Consider the following 17284-nt stretch of genomic DNA (forward strand, 5'->3'; position numbering starts at 1 on the left):
AACTCCGCTTCAGGGCGGGTTCGAATTTAAGTAACTACCCGAACGTGCTAGTAGAGGCTCTAGTTCTCGAAATACTCGGTTCGCAACCCCTAACAGTTTCAGAAAAGTAATCCAAAGTACGTTTTTCTACCAGACGATGCACATGAGCGACGGTTTATCATCACTGGCCAAGTTCTTTCCGTTAACCCTATCCGAAAGCTTCAGAGACAGAGTGGAGGACTGAGTTTCCCAAGCAGTCCCAACTCGGAGTACAACAACAACAAAACTACAACAAACGAACCGAACGAAACGTGAAAATAACCTTTAGACCAGTGCAATCATCGGAAGGAAGTCTACATATATCATCAAACACCTATAACAGACTATTAACATTTATTTATTACAGCTAGTCGTCATACTTTTAATCGGGTACCCTATGTCTCACTTCCTTTCCATTAATTTAAACTTCAGCATAACTACCTAACTGTGCGGATTTTCTACATGCTTTAACCTAGGCTATTCCAATAAGAAAACTCTTCCAAGCTTCGCTTTCTCGAAAACACTTTCATCCATACACTACATTTGTAGGTCTCCGATCACAAGCTTACTCACGTGCTTCTACTTTACCGAAGTCTTCCTCCTGCGTCGCGTCGCTGTGACCGCGCTGGTTCACCCAGTGAACAAAGCGTGTGGAGTGAATGGCACCTAAATCGAGCGGTTGGTGGGCCAATCTCGACGTCGTCGCGTGAACGGTCTTCAGGCGCAAATTTATGCTCTTCCGGAGTGCGATGTTGTCGGCGCGACTCCCTTCCAACTCCGGCCGGGCGTTGGGGAACTTTATAGCTGGCACGTGGGGTCAACAGTGTGGAAAAAAACGTGTCGCTAAAGGGGCGGTGTGCCGAGCAGGAGGAGCGGTGGTCCAAAAAATACTGGGAACAAAAAGCCGTTGGACGGCTGCATACATGGATGAGCTAAGGATCGAGACTCAAAGCGATTAACATTTCTTTTTGTTTTTACCTTTTGTTTTCTTATCTACAATCACGCACAGTACCGCACTTGCTAATTTATTAATATTTAGCACTGCCTATGGAAAGGAAATCTAATAATTAATTACACTGGATATAAAGACACTTTCACGTTGAACAAACCTCCTAAACACACCGCGAGTATAAAAATTAGATTCTTCACACTGCTGCCTCTTCCACGGGTCAGAATAAAGTGGACGAGTCAGAACTTGGAATGCCTCAGATAAGTCGCAATGGGGGTTTTCGCATTCGTTCCGGAAATCGTGGCCCGATTTTATCAAAAGACGATTTCGGATTACCTTTTGATCCAATTATTAGTTTTGTCCCTTTCTCTCTTGAATCCTTCGCCTCTATCTAGTATATTCAGAACCTTTCCAACGATTTCTTATTCTTAACCCCTAGAACAACAAGTGGTCCAAATGGGAGGTATTTCTCCTTCCCGCTTGATCCAGAGCATGTTTCGCTGGATGAGTGAACGAGCGCGCCAAGTGAGTGAACGATAATAATTTTTCATAGTGAACTTCCATGCAGTAAGTGGCATGAATTCATTTATTGTATGCGAGTGATCTTATACTGCTGTTCGTGATAACTTTACTGAATTCCGGTATTGACTCTACAATTAGGTACAATACAACGCAAACATAATTAACTAATCTAGAATACCGCTACACTTCTTTCATAGTTCATATTCATCTTTTGTGGGGTTTTACTCATGATGCATTGATTACCGGGCTGACGAATAAAGTTTATGATTCATTTGACTATTTTAGTGGTGAAAGTAAGGGCTGTCGTATTTTCACGGGAAGATACTGTGTTTCTAGCTTCCATACCGTTTTCCCCGCACATAATTTTGAGAAAACCAATATGATTTGTACCGAAATTAGCGCAACCCTATTGTATGAGAAGAAAAAAAGTAATGCACTTTCCACCCATACGCTCAGCAGAAAACGGCATCGAGGTTCTCCCACCGGAACGGTTTCATCTCTGTGGTTTACATCCCGATCCCCGTTTCGGTGTAGTGTCTAGTTGTTGTTTATGTTTCCAATCCGTGGTGGCATCCTAGTTGTAATGGAAATTTATCGAGCTAATTTGGCGGACGTGATTTCCAGTCGCTGGGTTGGTTCCATTGTTTCTTTTCTGCAACCCGGTGGAAGATGTATCTTATGTGTTACATTTTGTTGTATGATAATCACGGGATTTGTGCGCTGAATTTGCTGAATATGTAGCGGACGGTTGTAGGAAACAGCAAGATTTAAAGGTTATATCCTAATGTGATTATTACTAACGATGGTGCTGAGGAGGAATTACATGCAATAGAAAATGCAGTATTAAGTAGAACTGGTTGCGGAAATTTAGAAAATCTTTTAGAAAAGCGAAAGGATATTGGGACTCAAACTCATATTAATTTTAACATTTTCCTAAACTAAACGTGACGTTATGAGAATGAAAGTCAATTAATATGAATGAAAATAAGACTCCGAGTAGTATTATTGGTAAAATTGACTTGCTATAGAAATATCAAGATTCGGATGAAAAATTTAGGAACTCCGATGAAAAATCGTACATACTGTGACTGTCATAAACATAATTTTTATTTAGTCTTAATCGTTCTGCAAGCTTTTTCTTTAGCATTACAACTGTTTTAAGCACAATCTTATTTAAGAATTGCAGTAGCACGGCTCGACCCGTCATCCATGAGCCCATAAATTAAGTAATCCACATTCCATTTAGAGAAAACAACATACAATATTTTACTAGGAAGCCCCGTACTGACACGCATCGTATATACCCAGAAAGTGTCTCCGACGCTTCCGTTCCAGCAGACAAATAAAAACACTTAAGTAATTAAATTGCACGTGCATAAAATACCAACATCCCTCCATTTGAATGGCTTTAGTTTGAATCTGAGAGTGTAATGAAAAATAAGAAAAACGGAAAGCTTGCTTTGTTCTTCTTCGTTAAGGGGGCCAAATCAAAGCAACCACCAGATTGACACATTTGTCCAAGAGACAGGAAATTTAATCAATCCACTCTCGACTACATTTCTTCTCCTTGAGCTTATTGTAATTTCTCCATGGAATATATTCGAGGTTGATCATATGTTAGCTGGGGAAAAATACGCCCTTGCACACAACTCCCGCTCAAATTTTCTCCTTTGAAATACGACCACTGCGTGATTGCATTGGGCAGATGCGACATACGCTCACATATCATCCTGTCCTGGCACACAAATTGGCAACGGAAGCAAGGAAGTGGGAAGCATTCCCAGATCATCTGAGTCCCGTAGATTGCCAAAAATTCAACCGGAATAAAGGTAGGCCTCTGTGCTTCCGCAGTCCAGGTGTGTACGTACCTACTGGGGTATGACTAATTGCTCTGGGCTTCTCAGTTTTGATTCCACACGAGCCCGGATGGGAAAAATTAGCAATCTGGAATACAAACTGCAAGCTAGGCTCAACCAATCTCAATTTCCGGTGTCGTTCGGTGTGTGGCTATATGTTGAACATTTTTGTTTGTTGAAAGGAAATGTTGTCGAATGAAATTCATGAGGAAAGTAATACGACTTTTATTGCATAGTAAAATGGTCCGAGTTCAGAACTTGTGCATTTTGAAAGGAAATAGTTGGGAGAAACAGCTATTTTTTCCCATTTTTTTAATTGGTTGCAATAAAACGTGTGTACAAAACCAGTGCTGATAAATTGCATCTCATTCATTTGAATGCTGAATAGTAAATCTAGTATAATGGTTGTATTAAAATCTTCTTAATTTTTATATTCCCAAATGTTATTCAGATTTTGCAAGGTTTTACTGAAAAACTTACAAAAACTTTGTGGAACCTAAATTTGAAAATGCAAAATGAAATACAACAGTTTTGAAAATCCGACTTGATAACTGGATAACAGGTGAATGCATCCCATTTTTCCCGGATGCTACTGATTAGATAGAAAAAATCCAACAGCCTCTTGTGAATCCCCCACAAAGCAGTCTGTCGTCCGATCGTTCAGTATCGGTTTTAACCACATGGTGCACAAGTTTCGTTTGAACTGGATTCTGATGGAAACAACTGGAATACCAGCTGCGCTTCTCTAATCCCGTCCGGACTCGGGAAAACCAACCGACTACCAAACTACACGTTGATTGGGATGATTTAGAATCGGTTCTAATTGACGTTAATTGTTGTCGCACGGATTAGATTAGGGCAAGCTGAGCTCTCTTCTGGTCTTGCGAGGGTGTGGGGGGTGGTGTTGCTATCAAAATTCGCGTTTTTCTGAATGTACTCTGGAGCCTCTGTGCTTGTTATCAGAATGGAACCAGGTTGATCCGGCCGAAGATCCAATTGCAGCAACAAAGACTGGGCCGGTGGCAATCATTATTGAGTGATGGGAGCAACGTGACGGCACGCTGGCTGCTGCCAGCAGGTGACGAAGAATAATGGCTTATCTCGATTGCCGAGAGGGTTAATTGATGGATTAGTCCTATTTTTTGGAATGGTCTTTTTTGGGCGATGCTTTTTGCGGAAATTAATTTTTCGTCAGTGAATTGTTTACCAATTCAAAATGTAGATTCATCACAAATGAATAAATAAAAATGTATTTGCTTTTGAAACCGAAGTTCCATCACGGGTTTTATGAAATTATAATTTTGCAGATTAACATATGTTCTGATCTTTCCGAAAACTACTTTTAGGACTCATTCCAAATGAAGTCACGTTTTGTCAGGAGAAGGATGAATATTTTAACACATACCTATCGCAAGCTGCCTGTTTCTCCATTTCCAAGCTGCAAACATTATCAAAATATAACTTTTATTGCATAGCGTAATGACTTAATCACTTCCAGCTTGGCGTGGTTTGCATTGAACAGCTTCTTCGCCGACTCACGAGTGCGACACCACTCACAGCGCAAACGAACCATTCACTTAGCGGAATTAGATGACGCTTCTATTGTTATTAAATGTATATTTATGAAATTAGATTACATCCCCTAGTCTCCCTTTTCTTGGCTGTGTACAGAGCGACGCATACCCGCATTACAATGTTGCAGTGAGAGCAGTACCCGCCACCCCCTGAAGATTTGGATGTGTAAAGGGAAACAAAGTGGTCATACAAAGGAAATTTCGGAATCATTTGAGCTCCCACGTAGGGCTTCCTTGTCACTGTGGTTCGTAAATGATTTTTTGATTTCGAAATGTAATATTCACGCGTATTCCATTATTCTGTTTTCAGCCAATCGAATATGGTCAAACTAAGTCAAAATATCAAAAAAAAAATTGTCATTTTTATTCTGAAACGGTATGGACTATTTTATATTCGTCTTATTTTATTTCTATTAGGAGATGCAAAAACACGCAAACGCGTTAATAAACTGAATGAAATATGTGCAGAATTAAAAGGAGACTATCACCCAACCAGCAGATGGCAGATTTTAATACAGTTCTGCATAAAAATCTTACAGAAACTGTATAATAATTTGACATGTACAATTTCGCAAGATTTTAATACAACCGTTGTATAGAAATCCTACAAATTTGTATTATTTTTATGCAGTATCTGTATGGAAATCTTGCATTTCTTGTAGGGTAGATGTACTATATTTCGGCACCTTGGTAAAACAAGTTGTTTCTTAACCCTTGTAACCGTTCGTAAAATCGTTAGGGGTTTTCGATAACTTTGGTGGCTTGTAGCGCCACTCTCACGTGTGAGAGACCACCAGTCTGTTGATTTGCCCGACTTTCTTGAGACAATACCTCAGGGGAAATCCTCGAACGGTTGCTGGCTGAATATTCCAAACCACTTGCCAAACCAACGGAAACCTAAACTCGCTCTGCTTATCCCTTATTGCCCCTCGTACTCGCTTAAGCTCGTTCATCCCAAAACTCACTGACTGAAGAGGAATAGAAGTCTGAAATAACCAATCTACCAACGGAATAACTGAAACGTACGAGAACAGTGTGTTCTGAACGAAAATGCTGCAAATAAAATCAATTGGCATCCAGATCTTCTAATTCAACATATTTTATTATCAAGGGAGTTCATTCGGGTTGGACGACATGCTAAATGGGCTTAATATTTATATGGGAAACTTCATGACTATGATTACAATTTTTCCACGTACATGCGCAGGTTTTTCGTAGCGATGGCGGGATTCCGGCGGGTGCCGAAGACGAAGGGCTTTCCGGCGGGTGCCGAAGATGCTGACTCTTCCGGTGGGTGTCGAAGATGCTGACTTTTCCGGCGACGTGCTGAAGATGGGGAACTTTACGGCGGGGCGCCGAAGACTTAGGTTTCTCCGGCGGGGTGCCGAAAACGCTGAACTGTCCGACGAGGACGATGACGACTCGTTCGACCGTGCTGGTGACGTCGGTGTCTCTGGAGCGTCGAGTTACCGGCGGCTTGCCAGTGGGCGATCGCTGCTCCACAAGATGGCGGTGTGAGCTCGTGCGCAAATGGTCGAATTAAAGGTGCGGAGGGAGAGGCGGCTGGACGGAAGACTTCAGATTTACGATCCTCGAGAGCGTCCGGAATACCGTTCCCTCGAGCTAGTAGCCCACTTTCCCTTACGACCCGGCTTCACGTACCTTTCCGATTCACCGGGCGAGGACTAAAAGGAAGCCACTAACTCTTGGTTCAGGTTCGGTCCAGCGTACGATAATTAGCGACGTACGGGGACCGTGCTCTCGGAACCTGACCACCGGGGGTTGTAGCGTACGGGTGGTTCTACGACAGTTTTTGACGACTGTCGGGTCAGTTTCGCTCGACTGACTGGCGAACTTCACTCCTCTCCGTTTAGCTACCTCGAAAGTCGGGCCTTAGCGGACACACGAGCTCGAATGGTCGCTCTGCGACCCACAACGAAATTCGGATGGGAACCCCAAAATGACTCCGCTGGTCGCTTTCAAATTTCCAGCCCGTACAAAAAAAGCGCCTATGCGCTGGAAGTCCAACGCGAATGGCGAATGCTAGTCAAAAGTAATTAAAATCTATTTACACGAGTTACCTTTTTTTTCAAATAATTCCTCCGGCAAATGGAGTAAAATTGCGTAATCGTCAGGCGCACTGACAGAAAATAAGCTGTATCTGGAAAACATCAAAAGATTTCTTTTACATCACTTCACTTTTTTTAAAACCACTGTTCTCAGTTTTCTACCTTCGACAGACTTTGAAGGTACACACTAAGGTGGCTCAAAAAACGCTTTTTCAAATGTTTTGATGGGCCGCTCTCTTATTTGGTTCTATTTGATGCCCTAATGCTCTGGACAAAATTTCAGCCAAATCGGTCAACGTTTGGGCGGTGCTAAACTCGTTGGAAGTTTATATAGAAAAATGTATGCAGAAACATCCAAAAACAGTTATTTGCAGTTGGACGGCACAATTCACGATCAAGAACCATGCTACTAATCCAGTTCATGTAGAATTAAATACAAAATGTTATGCTGAAAACCGCGAGAAGATTATAATATTAAAAAAAAGGAAAAAGTTTTTCCCATACTAATTTGAGCCACCCTAGTACACACGTTTCACTTTGAAAGTATTATTCACCAAACTCGGAACTGAAAAACCGCGATACTTCTACTCCTCTAGTGCGAGCGAAAATGAACGAACTTAAGGGTTCTATCCTTCAGGAAACCTTGAATTGCTTATTCTTTAACGATTTTGGAATGTCGATAGAAGTTTGGCGCCTTCCTAGATTTAAGCAAATGGTTGAAAAAGAGCTCTTTACTTTCAGGAGCCATTGCTGTACTCATTGAAGCAGTATACTACTTCGCTCAGCCGAGACGCAAACCGCACGAAACATTTCATTACCTCAAGTTAGGCTGACCAGATCATTTCGGTGAAAAAACGGGACAAAACCGCTGACAAAACGTGACATGTAAAAAACAATGTGCACATAAATACATACATGGAGGAATACAAAAAAAAAATCTAATAGATTGGTAAAACCTTGAATCATTCTGAAAATTTGGCATAATATTATTTATCTGTATACATTGCTATATGGAACTATTAAATTTATAATAATTATATTTTTTTATGGGCAAAAGTGTATAAAAATCTAGAATGTGAGTAATTCTCGCTGAAACCGGGCCACTATTTACACGAAGTTCTTAAAAATGCCTAAATTTATATTTTTTCGAAAGCTGTCGGCAAGTATATTAAGGATCCGAGTTAAATTCTTTAGAAAAATGAACCCCTCGTTAGTAGTACACGAAATCATTTTAATAGATCCCTCGATTTTTGTCAATTCGATGGAAAGCTTAGCTTATATTGTGCATTGTGTCAAAAAATCTCAGGTGTATGTTTTTTCTATCAAAAGTTATATACTATTTACCAATACCAAAATTCTTGAATTATTTAATACAATAACTTGAAAACGGCTCCGTTATGCTCAACACTTTTGAGCCCTTCAAATAAAATACTGTAGTAGATTTGCTTTTCATTTTTGAAACATATTTGGCTTAGAATAGTGTATGAAATCAAGGAACTGACGTCGTAGTATCAAATTAACCAAAAAAATAATGTTCTTTGGTCAGATGGGCCTTCAAAAAATAATTTGGTAAATCGTACATAACTTTTGATAGAAAAAACATACACCTGAGATTTTTTGACACAATGCACAATATAAGCTAAGCCTTCCATCGGTGTATTAATATTCAAAATCGGTGGTTGCGAACCTGGCGGAAAAATAGTTTTCAAAAAGAAATCCAAGATGGCGGCCAAATTCAATATGGCTGCTTCTATTTTGAATATTGAAAATTAAGGATACACTCTTCTTCTTTCCAACAATATGCTGATCTCTACGATCGGTTGAGAAATGTTGGAGTTAAGATAGTTTTGGTGAGTCAAGAATTGACAAAAATCGAGGGGTCCATTAAAATGATTTCGTGTATAACTAACGAGGGGTTCATGTTTCTGAATAATTTAACTCAGATCCTCAATATACTCGCGAATAAATAGCCAGATGGGCCTTTTATTTTATCTAAGCCAAGCCTTTTATTTTATCAGTTCTTCTTAAAGGTGAGGTCATTTTAAGCTTATATATAACAGAAAATCAAAATCGTCAAAAATCGACATGGGACTCTTATGCAAATCGCGGCAGTATACATAGACAAAGAACTGGAAAAAATAAATTTTGGCTGTTACGCCCTTTTTAAACGTCTACAAATAGTTTTAAGAAAAAATGTCAAAAGATAAATGAGAATAAATTTCAAATCTTATCAATTCACAGTCCTTTTTGATCGGAATTGATTTAAATGACGCTAAAAGTCGTCTCACACCTCGGGAATCTTGTCCATTGATTTTATTCCCATGTGTTCCCAGAAAAAGCGGGACTCATGCAATTTCATCGCTAAAGATAAAAAAAATCCGGACCAATTATTTAATAGTCTGGTTTACAGCTCGGACTCTCCGAGATATCCGCCGGATTTTATTTTAAATCGGGCCGAATTTCTAATTTTTCATATCGGAATCCCATAAATCCCGTCCACACACATGGGAGCGAAACTTCCAGACTAGCTCCTGATGTGTATAGCCTTAAAGTACGTGAGAACCTTAAATCTAGCATTTAATCCGAAATAGCCTTTCCCTTGATTTGAAACTCGATTTTGTTTAATTGATTTATGAATTATTTTTCCATACCCGTTTCACAGGGGATGATTTCGAAATTTCAGAATTATTCAGAAAGATTCTGAATGATTCTTAATGTTTCGAAAAGAATCAAATGATTGAAAAAAATATGTGGTAAAGAAGATTAAAAAAAAGGAATTACCTTCTTCGGAAGATTTAAAAGGAATAATCGAAAATGATCTTGATTTGAAAAATAGAATGGCTGTCCCTGCGCTTAAATTTATTGACGTTGAGGCGTGACCTGACCTGACCTGACCAAGTAACTAATTCTGTTCTATCTACTGATGAAATCGATGAAATTGGCTAAATTTTATTGCCTCTAGAATAAGCAGAAAAAAATAATTGAAATGAAACGGTATGAAAAAATCTCTCTCGGAACTGTGTCATTAACTGTTAAAAACTTTAATAAAAGTCGATCAATGGAAAACATAAAACGGCATAGAAATCATTATTTTGAAAGCAACACTAATAACATAACATCTCACAATTTTGTTTATTGATTTCTTCCTTTGTTGAGAGATGAGCCAGCCGAGGGCTGTAAATCTCTCTAATAAAGGGGTTATTTGGAAGAATCAAAAACGGGACAAATTGAGGATTTTTCAGATTACGACGGGACAACACAATAAGGTCCAAAAAATGGGACTGTCCCGTTAAATACGGTACGTATGGTCAGCCTTGGGCCAAACAGTCAAGTAGTCAGGCAAAGACTGGTTGTATTTTGGTCTCGCTTTGAATCGTCAAGCGGACTTAACGAATTCTAGCATTATTTTGCTTAAAAAGAAAAAAACGTTCAAAGCTAAATTAATTAAAATGAAATAAAATATATACAGAAAAGAACTCAAATAATTAATTTACAATAATTAAGCTTTAATTCAATCTAAATATTATTCTCTTTAATTTAATTACAATAATAAAAACTAATTTCAAAATTTATTTACAATTGATTTTGCTAAAGCTTTTGAATTTCTTTTAAATTTAATTCAAAATATCCGTCGAACGTTACACCCTCTAGTGCAATATTTTACCTAACTGTATTAAACAATCATACAGCTCTAGTAAACATGCATACGTTAACTAAAAATGTTGTTATTATAAATTTACGATTACTAATGAAAAATGCATCTAAAAATAGTTGTCTCGATACCATGGCAATTTTTGTCCGTTTGAAGAACAGAACAAATAAACAAATGCCGGAAAAACTGATCAAACCTTCAAAATTATGACCAATATACGTATGCAATCATAAGAACTATTCAGAAATGTGATTATTAACGGTTTTATACAAAAGAGTTTATGTTTTGTCTTAATTTAGTTAAATAAAAGGTGGAGAAATTTAGCACATCAAATTTGGTGATTTCAATTATCGCCACTGGCGAAATTCCATTCATAGTTCTGAAATTTAAACCTGAGTTAATTTCCATCACCATTAACAGCATCGGCTGTCTTCTTTTTATTTTTATTTGGATTCGTCTATTCAAAACAGATTTTTTGAGTGTGCAATACGTGTTGCCTAAGCTCTTAGCGTTAGTGAATTCAACATCCGATCAAACCACCATTTCAAGAGGACAAGAAAGAGGTGGCGAAAACTAGATCACGGAGGTGGCGAAATTTGAAAACGTGTGGCAAAATTTGAATCTAATTATTGCTAATTATACTGCATATAGCAATAATTTATCGTCATTATTTCATTAGATTAGTTAGGTAAGGACCAGTTTTACATAAAATACCGACACCTCCACAAAAATTAGATTTTTTTTACATTTTGTGTCAATTTGAGAGATAGACGTATGTTTGGGTGGCGAAATATAGTGCTTCCACCCTGTAATCTTGAAGAATTGTATATGCCAAGATTTTATACAATAATTGTAAGATCTATTTTTTGGGTGTATTTGGGTATAGTTGGTGTGTTTGGGTATAGAAAAAAAATACATCAAATTGAAAACCTATTCTATTTTAAGTTGAAAACAAATTATTTTGACCTAGAACCAGCCTAGAAAATATTAGATGTCAATTAATTAATTTAAAATAATCTATGAAAATTCCAAGTTTAAGGACAATCCTCACGGAATCCAAAATTAAATGCACTCGCGTTTTCAAGGGCACATCACTCAATATGCGTTGCTTCTATATTGAATGGTGTACCTACCCTTGAAAACACGAGTACTTTTAGTTTTGGATTATTTGAGGATTGTGATAGATAATATATTATATAAAATTATATATCGAAAACTACGACAAATTTCATCTACGCGTACACTGTGCGTGCTCTCTTCCAGTCAACAAACAGACCAGGACGCAAATGAAAGTAGTCTCCGCTTCTCTGATTAAATCGTAAATTACTTGTCGTAGCAGTTGCGAATTTTCTCCGGCAAACCAAGAAGACAACGCTGACGACGATATGCTACATTTAATTCAATCGTGGGACCATTTCAATTTTGTTCCGTTATTATGGGTACCCTAACGGTACGGAACAAGTGCAACATTTCCACATTCAGTAGATTTTCCCACCAGATATCCACAACTGTGGAATGTTCCTTTTTTTGTGCTTCTCTATCGCGCTATCAAATCTATTATTTAGCACTTGATCCTTTGATAGTGGCCTCGGATTACAATATCTGTGTGGATGAAATTACCCCCGGAAATAATGTAGCAGGGGTAGAAACGCACTGAATTAGACGGCACTTGACGCTGGATGGCTATCATACGCAGTACGAATATTCCACAGTTTGCCATTCTGCACTTGTTCCGTGAGAGTTCATGTGATCTGCGATGTATTTGGCCGGGAGTAAATGATACGAAACGCGACTGATGATGCAATGACTTCGCGCGGGAAAACAAAACTCCGAGTAACGAGGGCAACAAACGAAACACTCGAAATCGTTCACGGAAGGGTAGATCATACTGATGAAGAGGGTTGCTTTGACGAACAGTGCTGTCAACTTGTTAAATCCATAAATCCATGGTGGAAGCTTTCAACAAACCCACATATTCGACAACACTGCGCTAGTTTTCTGTCGCACACACTTCATCTGGTTCCGAATATCAACCTCATTTTCGGAGGAGGGTGAGCGGTCCTTGCTCGCATGCCAAATATTCGAATTCACTTATGGAAACATTGTTTAGCGATCAAAACGCACGCTCATGGTGGAAGTGCGGGACGGTTGTTGCTGGTGTCATAAATATGTTTTATATTCATATACCCACTCTGCGGATCGGGATCGGGACCGTACCAATAGTCGGATGCGATATGGCAACCGGAGTCACATTATATGCTAGTTTACGGACGTGGAATATTGATGCCTGCGATGCTCTCCACTCTGCCTCATCGCTAGCATTGCTGTCAGGATGTGTTTTTGTTAGTCCTTGGGGAGGATTCATGCAATTTATTTTCACTTTTACAGGCTTGTTTTTTGGTGGAAGAGAAAAATTTCTCACGCTGTGAGAAACCTGTTCTATCGACAGGGAAGGGTGACACTTGTTTAGTTTAATTTCCTAATGAATAGATAAATCAACGCAACATGAATGGTCTCACGAACGGCTTGCAATTGCTACAAAATGGTAATAAATTAATTAAAGAAAGTCTTGACATGAATCATTGACAATGCTTGCAAAACACCAGTTTGAAACCATGCAGAATATGTTCCAGTGAAAATCTTGTGCCATTAAAAATAGCTCCCTAAGAAATCGACTAATTTTTATTAGATACTGGAACAAATAATATTGAACCAACTATGAAGATCCATCATTTATAGAATAAATACCAAGAGCAAAGAATATATATTTTTATTTCCACATCAATGCTGCATGGTTTGGTTTAATTTTTGTCTGCTACTCCAGTGCCAAAGAAACCGGGCTTGGATATTATGGTTTGAATATCTATCTATATAGAGAATCTATATGCACGCAAAAAACTAGATTCTGGTTTTCATGAATAAATAGTCATGAATATCTGAACTAAGAATTAACTCGAACTCGTGACGATGTTCCCATTTTCATGATATATTGAGTCACGTTTTCGTGGGATATATTCCAAATCAAGGAACAAATGTTACGATTTTCCAACTGTGGATTTGAATTACAGCGTCATGTAGTAAAATTCCTGTATACGTGACTTACGATCCCGGAATCATGAACTATATTCACGGGTGGACTACCGAGCTGTCACTTTTTGTAACGCATATGTTGAAAAAAAAAAAATAAAAACAAGTCAATCCCAATTGCCAATGTGCCAACAAAGAGGTGAGCATTAAAAAACTGAATTGAAATAAATAACTAAAACTAAGTGAAATCAATTAACATTATATTTTTCAGTTCAATGCTTCAGTTTTTCAATGCTTCCAAACAGCAAGTGTTGGAGCTTTTGCGACAAATGCAGACCGCAGAAGTTGCTCAAATCATTGAGCAAGCACCAGTCCTACTCAATCCAACGGCGGAACAGAACCCTTCTGGAAGCGCGGCTCCGGTCAATTCAATGGCACCTATCAATGTAGCACAGCCATTAGAAGTAAATAACAAACCCAGTGACTCGAATAATGTGTTGGAAGATGATCTCGGTGTCCAATATGTGGTAATTGACGAATCGACCTCTCATGTGGATGGGTCCAACGCACGAAATGATCTCGACGATCTTCTACAATCCAAGGGTCTCGGTTGCTACATTGCAACTCTACAGAAGGATCATGGAATCATAAACATTGAAATGTTTATCGAAATGGAGAGAGAGGATATCAACTTATTCTGCCATGTTATCAGCCACCGAATTCTGTTCCGGAAAATGTTGAACAAATTGGTAATATTTAGACTCTCGTGTGTATGTTATCAGCTTTATGTGTGATATTTTTTTTAAAGAAGTCGGATTCAAACCATTCATCAAAAGGTCATCTATTCGATACCTCCGTTCCGCTTGAAGCCGATTCGATGGCTACTGGCCAGCAAAAGGTTTGTACACATTGCTTTTTGGTTGAAAATAAAAAAAGTACATTCAAATAAATTGTATAGTTCCGCTGCCTTCGAGATTTTCTCCAACATCGGCCGGAAGGAAAATCAATTTTACAATACTATGAAGTGCACAATGTTCTGTTGAACGCAATGCGCAACGAGCTTGTTCGCATTTTATTGCTCGAAGAATTAAACAAGAACCTGACTTTGGACAGCAAATTTCACCTGGTGATGACAGATAAGATTCACGAGTTATTCCCTGAAGAGAAAAAGGTGAGTGATTAATATTGGACAACAACTTACTTGCAAATCCTTGAACAACTTTTTTATAGGAAACCTATTATCGAGCAGGGTATACTGATGCTAACGGTAACCGCGTTCCCCCATGTGGAAAATTCATTAAAAGGAAAAACGTCGGGCTAAGCACCAGTAATCAAGAAGCGGGGACATCTACCGATGGCCTTGTAAATGAAGATCTTCAAGTACAAGCGACAATGGGACATATGCTTCGCGCGACGAAAACAAGCTATTCTTCGAGAAAGGAACCTTAACACGATTTTTAAACAGTATCCAATAATACAGGATTCAAAAGGAGGCGTTTTGGTAATATATTCAAAATCTAATTTTTCACATAATAAATTATATTCAAAATATTGTTTATCACAGATTTCTGCTGATTTCGACCGGCTCTACCTGGATGCGACACGTAAATTTTATCTTCGATTCCCATTACTTCATCAAAAGCTGAAAACATATATTGAAAAAGTCGGAGCGATCAAAAATGAAGAGATACACAAGATACTTTGTACGGTTTTGCCACTGATCCTGCAAACGAACTACAGAGTGAAAGGAAATTGGCGTTCATCCCTTAAGGAAACTCAAATGAGTTTCATTTTGGCAGTTCAGGTAAGTTTTAAATATAAATAACGACTTTGATGAAGAATGTTATTTTGTTTATATCTGTTTGTATTTTTGTTATATATTGTTATATAGGGTTACGGATGATATTCTCGGCAGAGTCCAATTTCTGGCGCAAGCTCAAAAACCAAGGATTGGAACATTTTACAATTTTACAAGCTTTTCGAATGTGTACTTGAAAATGCAATTGCGCTTTTAGAGAGGATATCTGCCAATATCATATCGCTTCAAAAACGACCGTTTTGTAGACTTGGAGACTCATACTGTTATATACCGATCGACTCAGTTCAACGAAATGATTATATGTGTGTGCATTAGAGTGATTCGAATTCTGATTTTTTTGCCCCCTGATACTTGAACGATCGCATTTGCCATTTTAATAATCCTCCTAAATTTCTAGCAAATTTGGATGTAATTTGAGTGAGCACGCGCAGTTTGAAGTTCGTATGAAAATTACTATAGAAACAAAATACCTTTTATGCAAAACCGTTTCCCGGCGCTTCCCATTAAGCTCTAAAAACATATGAGTACATCGGCAACATAGGATTTTTTTTTCAAGAAAACAGTCTTTGTTGCGAAATGATTTGATGCTTACAAGAAAAGTTATTGAGAGAATACCCGAGTAGACGAAAATAGCTTAATAATATCAAATGATTACAAGATAACAAAATGAGATATGGACATGATTGATATAAGAGATAAAAGATCAGACGACAATATCAATATTTTGCAATAAAATATCATGAGGAGATCAAGTTATGCTATTTGTAAGAAGTGATCAATATCATGTGCCATTAGTTTGTTCTTATTCATAGCATATCTTGATATTTAAATGATATTTCGGTGCAAATTTTTGATATTGTTGCCTGTTCTTTCATCTCTTATATCAATCAAATTCATATCATGTTTTGTTATTCTGTTCATGGCTTCTGCCCGGGTACTGAATCGTGGAAAATTCAATTTAACACGTAAAAGAATAATATCAATATCAATAATGGGTATCAATCGACAAATCGCTTTGCAACAACAACTGCCTTCCAGCTTAGGAAGTATTCTACGTAGTCAATGTGTTGATTATTAATGAATAGTTCATGGGCCACCTCACGGAACGGTTTTTCACATAAGGGTCGATTTTCACAGTAATTTCCATACAAACTTGCGCTTGTGCATGTGAATACACAAACAATGTCAGATCAACATTTTCATATGTGATGGTACTTCACACAATTGCTTAGCAGATAAATAATATTGAGACAAAATTGAGTCAAGAAATTATATACATATTAAATATTTATTTCAGACAACAATTCCGTTCTTGAAATGCCAAAGGTCACAAAGGATTTGATAAGAGATCTCTCAGAATAGATGCTCACTGGCGAAAAGAGCAAATTGCTCACTATTACCTGCTTACGTGTATAGTTCAGTCACAGAGAACAGACATGGATGCTCGAACAAAATTTCGGTAAAAACGTGTGTAAAGATTTAAATCGCACCTCAGCGCCGCCAACGCAGGCTGCCCGACATAAAAACTCAATCTCACTAAGTGATGGCGTTGGCATACACTACATAAACAATGTAGTGCTGCCACCTAGGAGCGAGCCTAGGAGCAATTCGGAATGAACACTAGCGCTAAAAAGTAAAACACGGCAAATTTTAACCATATTTATCGGCACACTAGCACCGCGCAACGGGGGCATAACGACATACTTCAAAATGACCAGTACAAACTTTTACACAAGCACGCGAATGAAGATGAACGTCTGTTCTCTGTGGTTCAGAGAACTACAATGTCATGAGCTGA

The 17284-nt window shown here is 38.2% G+C and overlaps 1 protein-coding gene across 1 annotated transcript in view; it reads right to left on the reverse strand.

The window, feature by feature from the left end:
• The window catches only part of LOC134223671 (paired mesoderm homeobox protein 2B-like), a 172251-nt gene extending 159819 nt beyond the window's left edge, over positions 1-12432 (reverse strand). The window contains exon 1 of the mRNA XM_062702857.1: positions 12261-12432. The gene's annotated coding sequence lies outside the window, so the exon portion shown is untranslated. The remainder of the gene's footprint in view (positions 1-12260) is intronic.
• Positions 12433-17284: the final 4852 nt, after the last annotated feature.

The sequence above is a fragment of the Armigeres subalbatus genome, chromosome 3 (genome assembly GCF_024139115.2).
Source record: "Armigeres subalbatus isolate Guangzhou_Male chromosome 3, GZ_Asu_2, whole genome shotgun sequence".
Lineage (NCBI taxonomy): Eukaryota > Metazoa > Arthropoda > Insecta > Diptera > Culicidae > Armigeres > Armigeres subalbatus.